This window comes from Notamacropus eugenii, chromosome 4 (genome assembly GCF_028372415.1).
Source record: "Notamacropus eugenii isolate mMacEug1 chromosome 4, mMacEug1.pri_v2, whole genome shotgun sequence".
Lineage (NCBI taxonomy): Eukaryota > Metazoa > Chordata > Mammalia > Diprotodontia > Macropodidae > Notamacropus > Notamacropus eugenii.
In genome coordinates this window covers 429,149,413-429,169,797 of record NC_092875.1, presented here as the reverse complement: position 1 = coordinate 429,169,797, position 20,385 = coordinate 429,149,413, and the positions used below count along the sequence as shown (strand labels likewise).

At 36.5% G+C, this 20,385-nt stretch overlaps 2 pseudogenes; one reads left to right on the top strand and one right to left on the bottom strand.

Moving 5' to 3' along the window:
• The first annotated feature begins 3,621 nt into the window (after nt 1-3,621).
• LOC140502895 (U6 spliceosomal RNA) lies at nt 3,622-3,720 on the top strand (annotated as a pseudogene).
• A 3,794-nt stretch (nt 3,721-7,514) lies between these two features.
• On the bottom strand, nt 7,515-20,323 carry LOC140501868 (argininosuccinate synthase pseudogene; annotated as a pseudogene).
• Nucleotides 20,324-20,385: the final 62 nt, after the last annotated feature.

The following is a 20,385-nucleotide window of genomic DNA, read 5'->3' as shown; positions in this document are numbered from 1 at the left end:
CCACATTAGCCATGGTGTGAAAGAAGAACAAAAGAGAAAAACCACAAGAAAGAAAAAAAAGTTAAAATAGTATGTTTCACTTTGCATTCATATTCCACAGTTCTTTCTCTGGATGTGGATGGTATTTTCCATCATGACTCTTTTGGAATTGTCTTGGATCATTGCATTGCTGAGAAGAGCTAAGTCTATCATAGTAGATCATCCTATGAGGTTACTATTACTGTGTACAAAATTCTCCTGGTTCTGCTCACTTCATTTAGCATCAGTTCATGTAAGTCTTTCCAGGCTTTTCTGAAATTTACCTACTCATAATTTTTTTGAAAAAATGACTTATTTTTAGTTTTCAACATTCAATTTTATAAGATTTTGAGTGCTAAATTCCCCCCCTCCACTTCCCCCTCCCTAAGATGCCATGCACTCTGATAAAGGATACATGTATAATCATATTAAATATATTTCCATATTAGTCTTGTTGTAAAGAAGAATCCGAATAATTGGAACAACCATGAGAAAGAAAGAAAAAGAGAGAGAAGATAGTATGCTTTGATCTGCACTCAGACTTCATAGTTCTTTCTCTGGATATGGATACCATTATCCATCTCCAGCCTTTTGGAATTGTCTTAGATCATTACGTTCCTGAGAGGACCCAAGCCTATCAAAGTAAGTATCGAACAGTGTTGCTGTTACTGTGCGCAACGTTCTCAGGGCTCTGCTCACTTTACACAGCATCAGTTCACGTAAGTTCAGGTTTTTCTGAAATCCACTTGCTCCTCATTTCTTATGGCACGATAGCATTCCATCACATTCACATACCACGAGTTGTTCAGCCATTCCCCAATTGATGGGCATCCCCTCAATTTCCGTTTAGTCACCACAAAAAAGCTGCTATAAATATTTTTGTACATGTAGATCTTTTCCCCATTTTTATGATCTCTTTGGAATACAGGCCTGGTAGCGGTATTGCTGGATCAAAGGGTATGGAGGGTTTTATAGCCCTTTGGACATGGTTCCAAATTGCTCAGTTGGATCAGCATATAAAGCTATACTCAGCTTTAGAGATACGACCCTATCTATGTCTCTTTGATCTCTTTAGTAAAAACAAACAAAAACCTCTGACTTTGTTCATGCTTCAAATGCAGGGCACTTTCAGGAACACTGAAAGATGACCATCCCACTGTCTTGCATAACACTAGAGTTAAAGGGAAAGAAGCTGGAGGAGTCATAGTTTTCAGGGGCTGAGTGACAGTGAAGCACCGAAGTTACATTTTTCACCAACTGAGTCATGGGAGCACTGATCCCCATTCTCCCTGCAGCAGTTATTTTATTAGTGACTCGATACTGAAAAGGATCCAAACTCCACTGATTTTGTAGGCTCCTAGGAAGATGCCTACTGACCCCAAAGTAAGGACAGGATACAAAAATGTTTGTTCTAGAAACCTGAAGGGGTACTATCTTTTTTGGATTACTATCTTCCTCTTTCTTCTATCAGGCATTCAATGAGATGGTGGGTTTCTTCTCCCATTTTTTTTCTTTTCATTTTGAACTTAATAACAAACAAAATGAACAGCTCAATATATATTGTGGAATAGGAAATAATTATGTGTGATACTACTAATAAAATATCTGTCTCATGGTTTTCAAGTATGTAACAAATTTAATATATAAACTTCAAAGCTATCCCACTACTCTGTGATTCTTTCTGGACTTCCTCCTATTCTCTTTGAATTGGGTGGGGGGTGAGAGTGAGGCAAGGAACCTCCTCTAAGAATCCTTCTTCCTTTTACTTTCACCCAAAACTGAAAAAAGAAAAAAAAAAGTCCTTTGTAAAAAATATACACAGACAGGTAAAACAAATGACCCCACTGGCCATGTTAAAAAGTACGTCTCGTTCTGCACACTGAGTCTGCCATTTTTGTTCAGGAGGTTGGTAGCATGCTTCATCCTCTAAAATGCTAAAATCAAGGTCAGCCACTTCACTAATCAGAGTTCTCCATCTTTCAAAGATTTTTGTCTTTACAATGTTATTAATTTATAAATTGTACTGGTTCTGCTCATTTTCCTCATCAGTTCATACAAATCTTCACAGGTTTTAGATAACACAATAAATATGTTCATGATGTTTTTCCAATCCCCACCAGACCAGTCCTGGCAATGGATTTTTACTGGAAACGATGAGGGGAAAGACGGGTAAGCTAGATCAGGAAGTCAGGGACAATCCCCTAACAGGATTGTGCCACCTCTCCCAACGTCGTTCTCCTTAGATTTGGGAATAAAAACTTTGAAACAAAGGGTTGAGCTGACGATCCAACTCTAAAATACTATCATTCTATGTCTCGCTGTGGAAGTATATACCATGTAAAAGCTAGAACTTCAAGGATCAAAACAAAAATTGAATATTGATGTTACAAAGCAGAGAATCTTCTCCTGTAGTTGTTTGTTCTAACCTTGAAAAACAGTATTCCTTGCTGATTTATTTAGATGAATCAAGTCAGGTATAAGGTGCATTTTGATGGCCTTGTACTATTGGCTTGATTCTAAATTACCTGAATGATTCATTATATAGAGAAGTCCTAGCCATTCACAACCACACATTTCCCATAAGTCAAATTAAATTCTTGACCCATCTAACATTTACAGTAAGGCTAGTCAACATAAAGACAGATTTCTGAAATAATGAAAACTTCCTAAATTTTCTAGATGGTTGGTAATGGGTTAAGTGGGGATTCCAGATGTCACTGTTATTTTAAGTGGCAAAACAGTCCTTGTCCTATCCTTTGCACGGATCAGTGTATTCAAACTGGCAATCAACATTGTTTCAAGTATATATTTATGAGAAATGTCTTCAATGAATAGAAAGTTAAATTGCTTACTCATAGAGAGGATTTTGGAATACTTAACTAAGTTCTCCACCACTGGCCTTGGTAAGACTTTTATAGAAGGCGGACTTTTTCATACAATAGGCGTATGAGGTACTACATAATCACAAACCAAACTACAGGACCAAGTCTAAGGTTGGATCTCTCTAACAACAGGGCCATTTGACTCTTCAGTGGATGAAACAGGTTCAAAAACAATCTTCTAGAGGAGATGCTTTCAATTATAAAATGAACCTGGGTCCTTTTTTGTCTTTTCATTTAATTTTCCACTTGGATAAACAAGGGCAAAGAGCAGACAGTGAATGGTGACTAGACATTTGTACATAGCTTCTCTTATCCTCCTATTATCTTTAAAGGGACTTGGGCTTGCTTCATGTCACCAGATATCAAGATGACAACTGATACCTAATAATACTGCCTATATTTTCTCTTAAACTAGTCATTCTCTCGAGCCAGATATCCATTAAGTGCTCAGTTTCTTGAATTTTTCATGTCAGCCACAAATGCCTCTGCCCAAAGCACTGAGGAAGATGCAAAGTTACAGGTTTTCAGCTCTTATGACCATTTCACTTAACACTATAGCAATTCATGACCTACTTACAGTCCCTGATAAGAACAACAGATTTAAGGAAGCTGATCGCTTGGACTCTTTGAGGTTTATTTGATCCTGTAACACAAGACATGAGGTAGCTACTGTCTACCAAAGTAAAATCTAACAGGTGAGGCGTGGATTACAAAATAATAAGATGTGCTTGAAACTCATGTACTAACATTAGAAAAACAAAGAGTAGCATGGCCTCAGCACAAGAATGACATGCTATTTTACAAAGAATTCCAAATTTTAAAACCAAAAATATAACAGACCATATTCATAATAAGAATGACAAAAATCACGAGTATATCAACATACAGAAAAACTTTTGATAAAATACAATTCTCACGTATATCAAAAATACTAAAAAGGAAAAAATGTACCTCTCTTTAGCATGTTTATGTAGAATCTATCTAAAACCAAGATCCATTGCTATATGGAATAACAATAAAATCTTAACCACAAGACCAAGAATAAAGCAAGGTTGTCCACTATCACCATTATGATCTGACAGTGCTAGAAATGCGAGTTACAGCAATAAGACAAAGAAATCAAATGTATAAATGTTAGTAAATTGGAAGCAAAATCACCATAAATTTTGGAAAATGGCATGGTTTCCCTAGAAAACCACAGAGGATCAATGAAAAATTAATTGCAGCAATTAATAATTTTGGTCAAGCTGAAAGATTTAAAATAAACCTACATAAATCATCAACATTTCTGTATATTGCAAACAAAACCCAGAAGAAATAGAAAAATTTCTCTGAGATAAGTAGAATGCATAATGTAGTTGGGAGCCTATATATCATGATACACATAGGAACTAGATGAAAACAAAATCTTTACTGAAATGGGCCTAAATAAATTAACTGCTCATGAGTAGGTCAAGTCAATATAAAAAAATATATAATTATATATAACATATATACAATAAAAAGGACAATACTACCTAAAATAATTTACTTATTCAGTGTCATACCAAGCTAGCAAAAAAAAGAACACAGAGGCAACTAGGTGACTCAGTTCATAGATAACTGGACTTGGAATCAAACAGACCTGAGTTCAAATCCTGCCTAGATAATTATTAGCTGTGTGACTTTGTCCAAGTCACTTGACCTCTATCTGCCTCAATTTCCTCATCTGTAAAATGCAGATAATAATAGCACCTACATTCCAAGGTTGTTGTAAAGATAAAAGGAGATATTTGTAGTGATATATAAGTCTTAATGATCTATAGAAATGCTAGCTAGCATTATTCTTGTTAGAAAAAATGACAAAGTGCATCTAGTAGAACAAAAGATCAAAAATCTAAAGAAAAATGAGAAAAAGTAGAAAAGGGTAGTTTTAGCTCTACCACATCTCAAACTAAACTACAAAGGAGGAATCATCAAAACAATTTGATAATAAGAAAGAAAAGTCATTAAGTGGATGAGATTAACTCAATATACACAAGCAAACAAACCTAGAACCCAAAGACCCAATTACTGGGGTTTGTCACTATTTGACAAAAGCTGTTAGGAAACCTGGACAGCAATCGGATAGAAGTCAGGTTTAGATCAACACCTCATTCCAAATACCAAAATAATTTCCAAATGGATACATGTTGTGGTTCAGTCCTTTCAGTCCTACCTGGCTCTTTGTGATCTCATTCGGGGTTTCTTGGCAGAAATACTGAAGGGGTTTTCCATTTCCTTCTACAGCTCATTTAACAGATGAGGAACTCAGGCAAACGGGGCTAAATGACTTGCTCAGGATCACACAGTTAGTATCTGAGGTCTTTTTGACCCCAAGCCTGGTGCTTGGTCCACTGTGCCACTTAGCAGTCCAATGAATACACGATTTAGATACAAAAGGTCACATTATAAACTAATTAGAAGAACGAGGAAGAAATTTGCTTATAGATCTGTGGGTGAGTTAAGAGTTCATAACCAAACAAGGGATTGAGATCACTGAAGATAAAATGGACAACGTTGATTACATAAAATTTAAAAGGTTTTGCACAAACAAATTCAATGCAATTAAGATTAGAAAAAAAAATCTTTGGAGCAAGTTTCTCTGATAAAAGCCTAATTTCCAAGCTATATAAAGAACTGATTCACATTATAAGAATGAGAAGCATTTCCTAAATGATAAATGGTCAAAGGATATGAACAGGTAGTTTTCAAGAAGAAATCTAAGCTATTTACAACCATATGACAGGATGCTCCAAACCACTAATTATATGCAAATTAAATCAACTCCGGTTCTACCTCACAACCAGGTTTGACAAAGTTGACAAAAAGGACAATAACAGGTGTTGGAGGTGCTGCAGGAAAACAAGCACATTTCTAAAGTACTGATGGAGCTGTGAATTAACTTAGCCATTCTGGAGGTCAATTTAGAACTATGTCCAAAAAATTATTTAACTATGCCTCTCTTTGACCATTTCTAGGCCTACACCCCAAAGATATCCATGAAAGTGAAAAAAAGTCATATGTCTCAGAATATTTAAAGCAGTTCTTTTTGGAGAGACAAAAACTGGAAATTAAGGGGGTACTTTATCAAGCAGGGAATGAATAAATTATGACATAATACAATGAAATATTATTATGCCTTAAAAAAATTTAAAACGAAATGGTTTTAGAGCTAAGAAGACTGGCATAAATTGATGAAAAATAAAGTGACCAGAACCAGAATAATCTGTACTATAATATCACTATAAATAACTTTGAAAGACTGAAAAGCTCAGATCAGTTTAATAATCAGTCGATAATTCTAAATGATTAATACTGAAAATTACTCCCTACATTCTGATGGAGAGGTTACAGAGTAATGCATAGAAAGGAAAGAAGAAAGGAAGGATGACAGAGGGAAGGAAGGGAAGGGAAAAGACCAGAAGGGAAGGAAGGGAAAGGAAGGGAAGGGAAGAAGTAAAGAAGGAAGGAATGAAAAACTATTTATTAGGTGTTTATTATATGCAAAGATCTTTGCTAAGTGCTGGGGATTCAAGTAGAAGTCAGTCCCCGCTCTCAAGGAGCTCATACTCTACTGGAGGAAACAGTGTATTTGTAAGGTTTCAGCTGCAAATCAGAGTGCAGTGGCAAAGCAGCGTAATGAGTCTTCTTCAATGATAAAATCCTATCCATCTCTGATGTTGAATTGATGACAAGTTGCAACTGCCAGGATGCATTTCAGCAGGAGTTGCTTCCCAGGATGATGGCTTTGGACACCATATGGAAGCATTGCTATTCCCCAAGATCTTGGGTTCTTAGTCCTGGGCTATTTGAAGGGATCTGAAGGGAGATGATGATATAATTGGTGAGATGATGAATTTACTTGACTGGCACATACTGCCTCCCATTTTGCCCCTCACGGTACCCTGATGTGTCAGCTAAGTTGGTTTGCCTGCAATGTCTGTGGCAGTTGGTGATAAATGAGATAAAAATAATTAATAATTGAAAACAAATGTATTTTGAGAATTTTTAGAAAATAAAGTAACTACATAGTATATGCAATATTTGGGAATCTATCTGTCAAGACATATAGATCAATACAACAGCAAAATATTCTTTGCAGAAATATATAGATGTTGGGACTGGAAGCTCAAATCCGTGTGGACGGTCTCGGGCGGGTAAAAGTGGGACTTCTAAATCTTAGAGTCTTACGAGGCCCTCCATGAACAGCGGGGGTTCGAGAAGGTCAGACTGAGCTAGCTCGGCTAGCTCGGGTATTTCCGCCTCTCCCCCGGAGATACCTGATGGGTGGAGTCTCCCTGCCCTCGAGGTCGTCCCGGATTGGAGCACACCTAGTTACCTAACAGCACGGTATTGAGATGCAAACTGTGTGGCTGAAGATTAAGTAGGATTAAGGAAGCCAGAAAGCTCTCTCTTAGCACGTGTGGAGCCAAGAGGACAGTAAGGCTCCGCTTCTTTTCTTTCCTCTCTCCCCTCCCCCTCTCTCCCCGCTTGTACTTCTACTTCCAATCCCTTAAGCTTAGCCTCCTTAGGATATCTCCCCCTCTTCCTCCTAAGGAAGATTCCCCTGCACTTGTAACCGATTCCCTGGAATAAAGCTCAACCCCTGTTCGACTCTGGAACATCCTTTCTCTCATACGTTTATCCGGTTTGGCCAACCGAAGACCTGGGACAGGTAAGAAAGACTCGGGTAGCCCAATACAGGCCTCTAGGCTTGGCATATAGACCTAAATAAGAAATATTAATGCTCATATGGAGGCTGACAATATAATAAAAATGACAGTTATCTAAGTTAATTTGTTTATTCAGTGCCATGCCAACTACCAATAGATTATAGAGCTAGAAAAAAATTATAACAAAATTCATCCGGAGGAAAAAAATCAGCCAACTATCACCTTCTGTAAGAAACTTTTACTGATAGTCCCTTAATGCTAGTTACTTCTGTCTGTTTTCTATCATTTTTCCTGGTTTATTTATCTTTGTACATGGCTCTTTGAATATTACTTCCCTTTTCAACTATGAGCTCCTTAAAAGCAAGGACTATTTTTTTACTTTCCTTGTATGCCCAGTCCATAGCACAGTGATTGGCACATGGTAAGTGCTTAATAAATGAAGGCTGACTGACTGACTAAAGAACAAAGAATATGAAAGGAAATAATGACAAGAAGTAGGAAGGGGGCTTGGCAGCACCAGATTTCAAACTGTACTACAGATCAGAAATCATCAAAACAATTTGGTATTCAGTAAAAAAGAGAGAAGTCAATCACTAGAACAGATTTGATATATAATATAAAGAAGCAAACAAACTCAGTAACCTAGTAATTTATAAACTCAAAGACCCAGCTACCAGAACACTATTCGACAAAAACTGTTGGGGAAACTCGTTAGCAGTCTGGCAGAAACCAGGTTTAGATCAACACTTTGTACCATATAGTAAGATTAAACTCCAAATGGATTCAAGATCTAAATACAAAAGGTCACTTTATAAACAAATTAGAGGAACAAGAAAGAAATTCTCTGTAGATCTACTGCCAGGAGAAAGGTTCAGGACCAAACAAGAACTGAGAGGATCAAAGAAGATAAGATGGAAAGCTTGGATTACATAAAATTATTAAGAGGTTCATACAAATAAATCCAATTATTCTAACATTGAAAGGGAAAAGTTTAACTGGGGAAAAATTGTTGGATCAAACTTTTCTGAAAAAGATCTCATTTAAAAGCTATACAAAGAAAGTGATTCAAACTTAAAAGAATATGTACCATTCCCATGCAAAGGCAAGATGGTGGAGTAACACGAAGGAGTAGTGAGCTCTCTGCCCTGACACCCACGATGGGGATGAGGAAACTTCAACACAACTAAAATATGTACCAGATCAAATTCTAATCAGGAAATGCAAGAAAATGTAATGAGTCGTTTCTTCCACTGACATTGACAAAGAGACATAAGTCTCCAAACAGTAGGGACAGGATCTAGCCAAGAGTGCACCGATGGAATACTCCAGTAGAGGGAGAGGATGTTAAGAAGAGGTCCCACAACTGTACCATAGTCCTTTGACCCCATTCATGCAGGGTATGGGAACAAGTGCCAACTGGCAGCTTTTTCTCCTACTACGCAGTTCTGGGTCACAGATCCAGGGCAGACTAAAAAGGGTAAATGTGTCCATGGATGACATTCTGGGATGAGGAGCAGTAATGAATCCTAGACTGTGTAGTGAGATAGAAAAATATTCAAAAGCAAGCTGCAGCAGTGTGGCTCAGACCCCAAGATGAAGTAGGGTTTCTGTTCCAGTGAACAAGCCCAAACTGAAGCCATCAGGGATTAACAACGCATTATCCAGTGCCAATATCCAATTATCCAAAGTCCCAACAGGTCCTCCTAACATAAGTCCAAAGTCAAAAAGTAGATGGATAAAGTGATCAAACAAAGAATTACACCATTAAAAAAAAAATTAATATGGTAACAGAGATACTCAAGATACAAACCCAGAAGAAGAGGATGACTCTAAAACTTGAACAGCAAAGTGTCAGAAAAAAAACATGGCGGGGGAAAATTCAACTAGAATTCCTTTTTAAAAGTTTGTATCAATGAAAACGCTACAGGAAAAAATTGGAAAATAAATGAGAGCTATAAAAGAACTGGAAAGGGAATTAACAGACTAGCCCAAAGAGATATGCAATCTTACTCAAGCCACAAACTCCTCCAAATGAGAATGACACAATAAAAAACATTAAAATAAAGTCAAAAGTCTAGATTTTAAAATATATATAAGGTATCTCATAGCAAAAACAACTGACCTAGAAAACAGATTTTGGAGAAAACAAGAATCATTAGACTACCTGAATGCCATGACAAAAAAAGTATAGATATTATATTTCAAGAAATCCTAAAAATAAAACTGCCCAGATCTCTTAGAACCAGAGGGCAAAGTAGAAACAGAGTGAATCCACTAATCACTTCCTGAAACTCAAAAATTAAAACTCCCAGAACATCATAGTCAAAATTCAGAATTCCATATCAAAGAAAAAATACTGCAAGCAGTCAGAAAGTAATTACAACATTCAAGATCATACACAAGTTAGCAGAAACCACTATAAAGAAGTAGAGATTTTGGAATATGATATTTCAGAGTGCAAAGAATATATACTTAGGAGTCAAGAATCACTTCCTTAGCAAAACGGAGTACAGCATTACAGGAGGAAAAATGCGTGTTCATCCTTCCTTGCCCGAAGAAGACTGTGCCACCAGAGACACAATGACATAACTTACACTTGACTTTGCTTGAGTGAGGGAGGGCTGTGCAGGTCACCAGTCTCACCTCTCCTCCAGAGCCATCTGAATCCAGTGACCAGATATTCATCAGGATGACTGGAGATGACCCAGGATGAGGCAATTGGGGTTAAGTGACTTGCCCAAGGTCACACAGCTAGTGAGTGTCACGTGTCTGAGGTGAGATTTGAACTCAGGTCCTCCTGACTCATGCACGGGCGCTCTAATCCACTGGACCACCTAGCTGCCCCACTATTATGGTCATTATTATGATGGCTATATTTTCTACCCCATTCCCTTGTAGACCCCTTGTATCTGCTACAGGAACACTAAACAAAGCCTGGATGAGCTGCAGTCCAGGAGAGTGAGCAACGATCACAAACTGTCAGGACATTCAGCGCTATTGGGGATATCAGCAGCGATGCTGGGAGCCGCTTCACATTACCAATGGCTGCTTAGTCTATTTGGCAGTGACCTTGCTCTGCAGACAATGATATTCCTTTAGCCTGAGGGAGTTGATGCTGATGAAATCAGGGGCATTGGTAGGCTCAGTCTCCCTGCACACTCATGCTCACCAGCTCTTCATTGTACGGTGATTGCGGAGATTCTCGGCCAAAGATATAGACCTTGCCCTCAACCCCTTACTGGGACTTGGCAATGCAGTGGTGAATAAACTCACACTCGGGACTGTGCCAGAAACCATGGTACACCAATTCGGATAATTTCAAACCTAGGCCCTGTTTGATTTTACACACTTCTCGATCCATGTCTAAATGAGCATGATAGAGGATTGGTCCCACTGGAGTCTCGTAGATGCCTCTGGACTTCATTCCGATGAAGCGGTTCTCCACAATGTCAATTTGGCAGACCCCATGTTCGGCCGCAATTCCATGCAGGTAGAGAAAGAGTTCCAAGGACGTGTGGTGGTACGTGCCATCTTTGACACTGGTCACCCACATGGGAACACCTTTCTTGAACTTAATCTCTAAAACATCCGGCTGCTGGGAACCTTTGTAGGTTCCTGAGTCTTTGTGTAGAGACCAGGAGTTGCTTGGTTCTTGGGGTTCTTCAGAATTTTGGCCTTGTAGCTGATGTGCATAAGGTTCTCATCCATGCTCCATGGGTTCTTGGGGGTGACTGGAACTGGGATTCCATGTTGCTTGGCATACTCCATCAGGTCATTGAGTCCTTTGAAGCTACTGTAGAATTCAGGCATCCTCCAGGGAGCTATGACCTTAATCTGAGGGACCAAGAAGTAGCAAGTGAGCTCAAACAAGATCTGGTCATGCCCCTTTTTCTGTGGCTCCATGGGACATGTACTTAGCTTCTTCCTGGCAAGCAACTTCCACCTGTTTTTGAGCAATGCAAGGTCTGGCAAAGGAGGTGCCAAGGAGGTAGCAATCTTCATAGAGGGTGATGGACTGAACAGCTGGCCAGATGAACTCCTCCACAAATTCCTTACTGACATCCTCAATGAAAATCTTTTTGGCTCCAAGTTTCAATACCTTCTTCCTGGCCTCTTCAAAATCTTCCTTCTGTTCAAACTTGGTCAGGTAGGCAATATCATAGACTTGTTCTTTCAGCCACACCAGGATACAGGTGCGTCCAAGTCTCCGCTGTAGGCAAGAACCACGGTGCCTTTGCTTGACATCTTATCAGTGCTTGGTGAGGCTGGAAAGTATGATCTGCTGCTGAGACAAGGAGGCTGGAATCCAAAATTAAAAATTATTTAAAAAAAAATAAGAGCCATTCTCCAATTGATACATGGTCAAAAAATTTCTTCAATGGAAAAAAATTGAGATATTTGTATCAAAAGAATGCCCCAAATCAATGATACAGAAATGCAAATTAAATAAAACTCTGGGGTTCAACTTTATACTTATCAGATTTGCAGTTAACAAAACAGGAAAATGATAAATGTTGAAGGGACTGCAGGAAAATATGCACACTGAAGAAGACTGGTGAAGCTATGAATTGGTTTGGCCAGTCTAGAAAGTTATGTAGAACTATGTCCAAATAAAACTTGTATGAACTAATGCTGAGTGATGTGAACAAAATCAGGATAATTTATATTATGGCTTCATTGTAAAGGGAAACAATTAAAGACCAAAAAAAATTGGATCAATTCAATGATCAACCATGATTCCAGAAATCCAGAATGCTACCTACCTCCTAACAGAGAAGTAATGTACTAATATGCAGAAGGAGTCACATATTCTTAAATGTAGGGGAAGTGCACTAAAGAGAAGTGAAGGAAGTGTAGCCAGGACAGTTTTCAAAGAAACATTATTTATGTTTAAAGCAAGCAATGTAAAACTAAGATTTAGTTTCATGTATAATTCTATTTTTGTGTTATAGTATGTATGTATATAGATATAGATATACATATATATGTTCAGTTTTCTGAAAAAAATGAAATATGCAGGTGAAATACTCTTACAGAATACTTAATTGAAAAGATATCATGTAACATCTGGTTCAATTATGAAAATAAAAAATACCATTTCAATTCTAACAGGGTTCTTATAGACATCTGAAGGCAAAACAGAGTCATCATACTGTGGAATTTTAACTTGAGTTAATGTTTAATGGGAAAGAACAGTGTGTTGCCATAAAATTTTGATCCACATACTAGCTCGTAAGTATTTTGTTCCTGGTTTGTTTCAATGAATGACAACTGGTAGCAGTGATGAGAGAAATGAATTATGACATGCTCCATTCAGTGTGAAATATTCCTGTTTTGATAAGTGAAAACACCTGCCATTTCTTCAGTCCATCTTCATTTATTGACGTAAGTTCAAAGGTAATAAAATTACTTTTTTTTAACCTGAGAATAAATTTGCAGCTTTTAGAATATTCTCTTGTGTTTTTTAACCTTTTGCCAAATAACGTTTCCCCGTTGCTTAAAAACATGTCTCATTTTCAAGATTTGAGGATTTCCCGCTGGAAATAGGGAAAGAGAAGACTTGAGGAAAACAAAGACACAGCTTGGTTGATTTTACAGGGAACAGATTTAACAGTATGAAATAAATTAGGCTACAATCCATTAGGACTCTAGGATCCACTAAGAATCCATGGATTCTTAATCTTTTTTTTCTGCTGTGCCCTACCTTGCCACTCTCCCCCATCAATCTGATAAAACCTATGGACCTCTTCTCAGAATGTTTTTCAATATTTAAAATAAGTACACAGAATTATAAAGGAAACCAATTATACTGAAATAATTGTCAACATTAAAAAACAAGTTTACAGATCCCAGATTAAAAACTTCTAGACACTGTTCTTTGCAATTATTCTCCTAGTACCATTTGTGAATTAGATGGTCACTAATCTGTTCTTTAATCCTACTTATTACCTCGGTGGTTCTGTATTGGAGAGGAACTTTAGCAGTGACTGCACTCTCTACATGAAACCAACACCTTCACACTCCATACTAACATTTTTCATTAAAATGTAATTACACCAGATCAAACTTTCTACCAATAGACCTCGTTTCTGTAGCTCACAGCTTAGTAGTGGAAAACAAAAACACTCTAAGATTTACTTAGTAAGAACAAGAGAAATCTATCTATACTGCCTCATGTCAAGAAAGAGGATATTAAAAAGGAATCAGAAAGTTTTGCTGTATATTGAAAAAGACCAAATAAACCAAACCAATGGGATCGTCATCCCCAAACAAAAGGTCTTCAAGCAAAGGCAGAAGAATCACTTATTAGAGTGGATAGTACCATCCAAGGGAAGGGAGGGCTGGACAAATCTTCCCACACAGCCAAGTAGCCATGGTGGATAGTAGACACTTTGGCCATGGAAGACGATAGGCACCTTTCTTTCTGTATTCATTCTCTAAGTATCACTCACTGCTACATCTTTCTTCTAAGTTGAAGCCAAAATATTTTCTCCATATTCCTTTCCACGGTGTATCTTACCTCTTTGAGACAATGGATAATAGGTCCTGGAAAAGTAGACTGGCAAATATAAGTGAGATGAATGTCTAAAGGTTCTGTGCTGCATATTAGAGGCTTTCTACCAAAGTAATTTTCCTTTTCTTTAAGCCATACTTTCTGGAAGGTCAAAGCCTCTGGAAACTGAACTGAGCTCAAGTAAGAACATTCAGCCTCAAAAACCATAGTCACTAAGACCCCAAATCCTCCAACAGAATTAGTCAATCTAAACCTTGATATCTCAAAGACAATGGTTGGATAGATCCAAGATGGGGGAGTGAAGTGAGTTATTTTTACTGAGCTCTCTCAATATACCCCTCTAAAAAAAACTTTAAAAAGCATATCAAACCGAATTCTGAGCAGGATAACCAATAAAACACACTAAGTTATGTTTCCAGCCCAAGACAGCCTGGAAGACAGAAAGGTCTGTAAACAACGAGGTAGAGGCTAGCTGGGAACTCATTGTGGCAGAAGTGGCACTAGCTGTGGGCTGGTGGTGGTAGCAGCAACACCCACAGTGCACAGGAACGGTAAGGGAAGTAAAAACCTAGTCAGAAGTCCTAGATGATGCCTGTGCTAGCTAGCACTGGGCACAGGATTTGGCACCACTTGGCAGCTCCATCACCCATTACCCAGGGCAGAGAAGAGTGATTGTAATCTCAATAATAACCAGAGCAGACCAGGAGGGCAGTGTCCAGACCACTCCCCAGATCATACCACTCTAGAAACACTGAAAAATTACAGGCCCCCAGAACTAGTTGTGAAAGCAGCATAGGGGCATAAAAGCCTATAGCTCAGGATAACTGCCTCCAGAAGTGAGAAGAACCTAATTCTAATATAAAGTCCAAAGTCAAGAAATAGGTTGGAAAAATGAGTATATAACAACAAAAAAGAACCTGATCATAAAAAGCTATTGATGGTGACAGGGAAGGTCAAGATACAAACTCAGAAGGCAATAACTTAAAAAACATTTACAAGCAAAACCTCAAAGAAAAACACATACTGGACACAAGCCCAAAAGAATTCTTAGAAAAACTACAGACATTTTCAAGGGAGAAAAAAAAAATGATTTTAAAAATCAAATAACAGTGGAGGAAAAATTGGGTAAAGAAATGAGAATACAATAAAGTTATGTAAAAAGAATTAACAACCAATAAAGATGAAATCAAAACAATTGTTATTCTGCCCAATTAAAGGCTGGTAAAATTGTCATTCTAAGTGAGCTGGATGAATATTTTAAAAAATATAAACTCCCAAATTAACAGAAGAGGAAATAAAATACTTAAATAGCTCTATATTTTAAAAAAAGAAATTGAATAAGCCATCAATGAGCTGCCTACGAAAAAATACCAAGTAACAGATTCATGAGAGAATTAAGAGCTATTAATCCCAATACTATAATAAACTATTTAAGAAAAACAGGTAAATAAGAAATTCTACCAAATCCCTCTTATAATGCAAAAGTTAAGTTTTGATACCTAAACAAGGGAGAGCAAAAACAAAGAAAACTATTGACCAATTTCCTTAATAATTATCGGTGCAAAAACTTCTAAATACTAGCAAAGAGATTACAGAAACATAGTACAAAGTTCATTGACTATGACCAGGTAGGATTTATACTGGTAATGAAGAACAAGCTTAATATTACGAAAACTATGAAAATAACTGATCACATCAATAAAAAAAAAAACAAAATCTCATAACTATTATCGAGATGTAAAAAAAGCCTTCGACAAAATACAACACTCATTCCTATAAAAAACACTAGAAAGTATAGGAACCAATGGAGCATTTCTTGTTTGTTTGAATATTTTATTTTCCCCATTTACATATAAAGACAATTTTTAACACTCGTTTAAAAAATTTTTCTTTCACCATCAAATTTTCTCTCTCTCTCCCTCCCCCTTTCCCTGAGACAGCAAGCAATTTGGTATGGGCTATACATGATCAATTACGTAAAACATAGTTGTTAGTCATGTTGTGAAAGAAACAGACCTTAAGGAAAAAAAAATACAGAAAGTGAAAAATGATATGCTGTGATTGGAGCATTTCTTAAAATAACAATATCTATCTAAAACCAAGAGCAAGCATTACATATAATGGGGATATAAACTTGATGCCTTCAAAATAAGAACCGGAGTGAAGCAAGGATGTCCATTATCACCATTATTACTCAGTATTATGCTAGAATGCTAGCTACAGTTGTAAGAAAAAGAAATTGAAGGAATAAAAACGAGCGAGAAAACAAAAATATCACTCTATGCAGATGATGATGGTACAGAAAACCCTAGAGAATCAATTAGCTGAAACAATTAACAACGTCAGCAAAGTTGTAAGATAAATAAACCCACCTAAGTTATCGGTATTTTTATATACTACCAACAAAACCCAGCAGGAGACAGAGAAATTCGATTTAAAATAATGGCAGGCAATATAAAATACTTAGGTGCCTACCTGCCAAGATAAACCCAGGGATTATATGAACATGATTACAAAACACTTTTCAAAGAAATAAAATATCTAAACAATTAGAGAAATCTTAATTGCTCATGGTTAGGCTGAGCCAAATGTGTTTAAAAAACAAACAAACAAAAAAAAAGCCTTCATGTGTAAAATCAGCTAGAGAAGGAAATGACAAACCACTCCAGTATCTCTGCCAAGAAAATTCCAAAAGGGAGCACAGACATGACTAAAATGATTAGATGAGGAAAAGGCTAAGCCAATATAAAACAATTCTATCTAATCTGCTTATTCAGTGCCATACCAAACTACCAAAGAATTATTTTATTTTACATAGCTAGAAAAAATAGTAACAAAGTTCATCTGGAAGAACAAAAGTATTAATGGAATAAAATAAAAACATGAAGGAAGGCAACTTAGCAGTACAGATTTCAAACTATATTTTAAAGAGATAATAATCAAAACAATCTGGTACTAAGAAACAGATGGTGGATTAGCAAAATAGATTAGGCACACAATACACAGTAGTAAACGGATCACAGCAATCTGAGTGTTTGATAAACCCAGTGATCCAAACTTTTAGGGTAAGAATTCAACATGACAAAAATTGCTAGGAAACTAGAAAGCAATTTAGCAGACTAGGTGTAGCTCAGCAACTCACACTATGTAACAAGATTAGATCAAAATGGATAAATGATTTGACATTAAAATGGTAATATCATTAGTAAATTAGGAGAGCATGGAAAAATATACCTGCCAGATCTATGGATAAGGGAAGCTTATGACCAAACAAGATATAAATAGAATTATGAAGTAAAACAGATAATTTTGATTACATAAATTGTACAAACAAGGGAGCCAAAATTAGAAGGAAAGCACAAAACTGGGAACAAACTTTTACAGCAAGTTTCTCTGACAAAGGTCTTATTTTTCAAATATAATAGGGAACTGAACCAAACTTGTAAAAATATGCACCATTCCTCAGTTGATAAATGGTTAAAGGATATGAACAGGTATTTTTCATAAGAAATCAAAGCCATGAAGTCATATGAAAAAGTGCTCTAAATCACTGATTAGAGAAATCCAAATTATAACAATTCTGACATACCTCACATTTATCAGACTGGCGAAAATGACAAATGCTGGCAGGAATGTGTTAAAACTGAGACACCAATACACTGCTAGTGGCACTGAGAACTAATTCAACCATTCTGGAGAACAATTTGGAACTATGCTCAGAGATAAAACTCTACATATCCTTTGACCCATCAATACCACTACTAGGTCTGCCTCCCAGAGATCAAGTAAAAGGGAAAAGGACTTGTCTGGACAAAAATATTTACAACAGCTTTCTTTGTGGTGGTAAAAAATTGGAAATTAAGGAGATGCCCATCAATTGGGAAAATGGCAGAACAAGTTGTGGTATATGATTGTGATGGAATACTATTCTGCAATAAGCAATGAAGGGTCAAAAAAAGCCTGAGAAGACTTATATGAACTCATGCAAAATGAAGTGAGCAGAACCAGAAAAATATCGTACACAATAACAGCAATATTGTTACAATGATCAACTGTGAAAGACTTGGCCACTCTGATCAACACAATCATCCAAAGGACACCATGATGAAAAATGCTATACTCATCTGAGAACTGATGAACTCTGAATGCAGATGGAAGCATACTTTTATTTTTATTTTCTTTGTGTTTTCTTTTGCAAATATGGCTAAATAGAAATATTCTGCATGATTTCACATGTAGAATCTATATAACATAATCTTCTTAAAGAGGGAAAGGGGAAGGGACAAGAGGGAATTTGAAATTCTGCCATTTAAAAAAATAATTCTTATATTTTACCTATAATTGGGAGATATTTAACTAAATAAATTAAAAATAGAAAAAAATTAAGTTTAGTAAAAAAGGCACCAAAAAAAAAAATACTGAAAAAAGTAATTCCTTAAAAATCAGAATTGGCCATATGGTAGAGGAAGTACAAAGACCTCAGTAAAGAAAATAACTCCTGCACAGGGATAAAAATGTTATTTTGAATAAAGTACAGAACATGAACAAACAATGCCAATCTGCCAATTAGGGGTCTTAATTCCAAAACAAAAATCTAACATTGATTCATAACAGTTATTTATATAGTTATATAAGGTTTGCAAAATGCTATATTTAGAATCACAGATTCAATAGTACTGTATAACCTGGCCAAGACTGTCAGTCAGCCGCTTCATGGTTCCATTGATCATCCTTGAAATTACCGAAACACCTTTTTTCTAGTCACCATTTTTGGTCTCCGCACTTACTATATTAATTCCTTAAGGGAAAGGCTTGCTTTGCTCAGTTTTTGTTTATGTATCCCCCACCACTTCGAATAGTGACTGGCAAATAAAAAGGGATTTAAAAAAATCTTTTTTTCCCAGAGCACACATTTCAAACGAATGCTTTTATTCCAAGTGATACTGACCCTGTAGCAAGAGCCCAAAACAGTAGAAATCACAAGGGATTCATTCTAGTATAGTGACAAGAGCACTAGCTCTGAAATCAGAGGTGCTGGGTTCATATCCCATCTGTTGCTTACTAAATGTGACATTGGGCAGATCACTTAGTCACTGTGGGTTTCAGTTTCTACATTTGTAAAATTAGGGAGGTAGACTAGATGAACTCTGATGTCCCTTAGAGCTTTAAAACTATGAATTTATACAATAATTAAGACCTGCCTTAAGCCAAGAACAGCAATTATCCAGGCAATGACAATGTTTAGTAACTGTAATTTAATATCTGAATCTCTGGCTCAATTTCAGTCCTGTATTATTAGACCACGTTATTTAAAAGTAAAACCAATCTTTTCCCACACGTTCAACTAACTCAGACGATAAGTGTGAATTATCAGATGGATTTTTATAGACAATTATGTTAAAATATCCTCATATTATCTGATTCTCAGACCTGTGGAACAACACCTACAAACCCATGAAAAAACACTCAACAACAGAGTAACAATTTCCACAGAGTCACTCTTCTCCTGCTTCTCACATGAAGAACTTTATTTATTCATCCAGGAAATAAAATATTGGGACTTAGTGACCATCTATGCCACTATTTTTTGAGTTTCAAAAATGAATAATAGTATCGGAATTTCAATTCAGATACAGAACAAGGAAATGATCCAGCAGCACCAGGACTTAGAGTACTATGCTCTGGGGTAAGACCTTGGAGGATTATACTTCTTTCCTCTCTATACTTATGAATAAACACTTCATTATGTGCAGGAGAGAATCAAATTCACCATGTCTCAGTGTTTAGATATTATCCTTCTAAAAGAATTCTCTAAAAATGACACAAACTTTTAAAATAATCTCATTATAAAAGTTTTTTTTAAAATGCAGTAAATTGGTGAATTCTATCAAGATAACATTATAATATCAGCATTTACATAACACTTTAAGGATTGTAAAGTGCTTTACAAATATTTCATTTGATCCTCACAACAACGATCAGAGGTAGGTGCTATTATATCCCCACCCAATCATACAGACAATTCTGAGGCTGGATTTGAATTCAGGTCTTCTTGACTCCTGTTTTAAGCCCTTTACTGTGATACCTAGCTGTCTCAACAGATAACAAATACTGGTAATGGTTTACTCATTCTATGAGGGAAAAAAAATACATCAAATAAACATCTTATACTTTTTATCACTTTAAGTAAAGTGATCTTTGAGGAAAGGTGAAAATGTGTAACAGCTACATGTAGAAATGATTATAATTATACAAGGTAACAATATGATCTACTAAT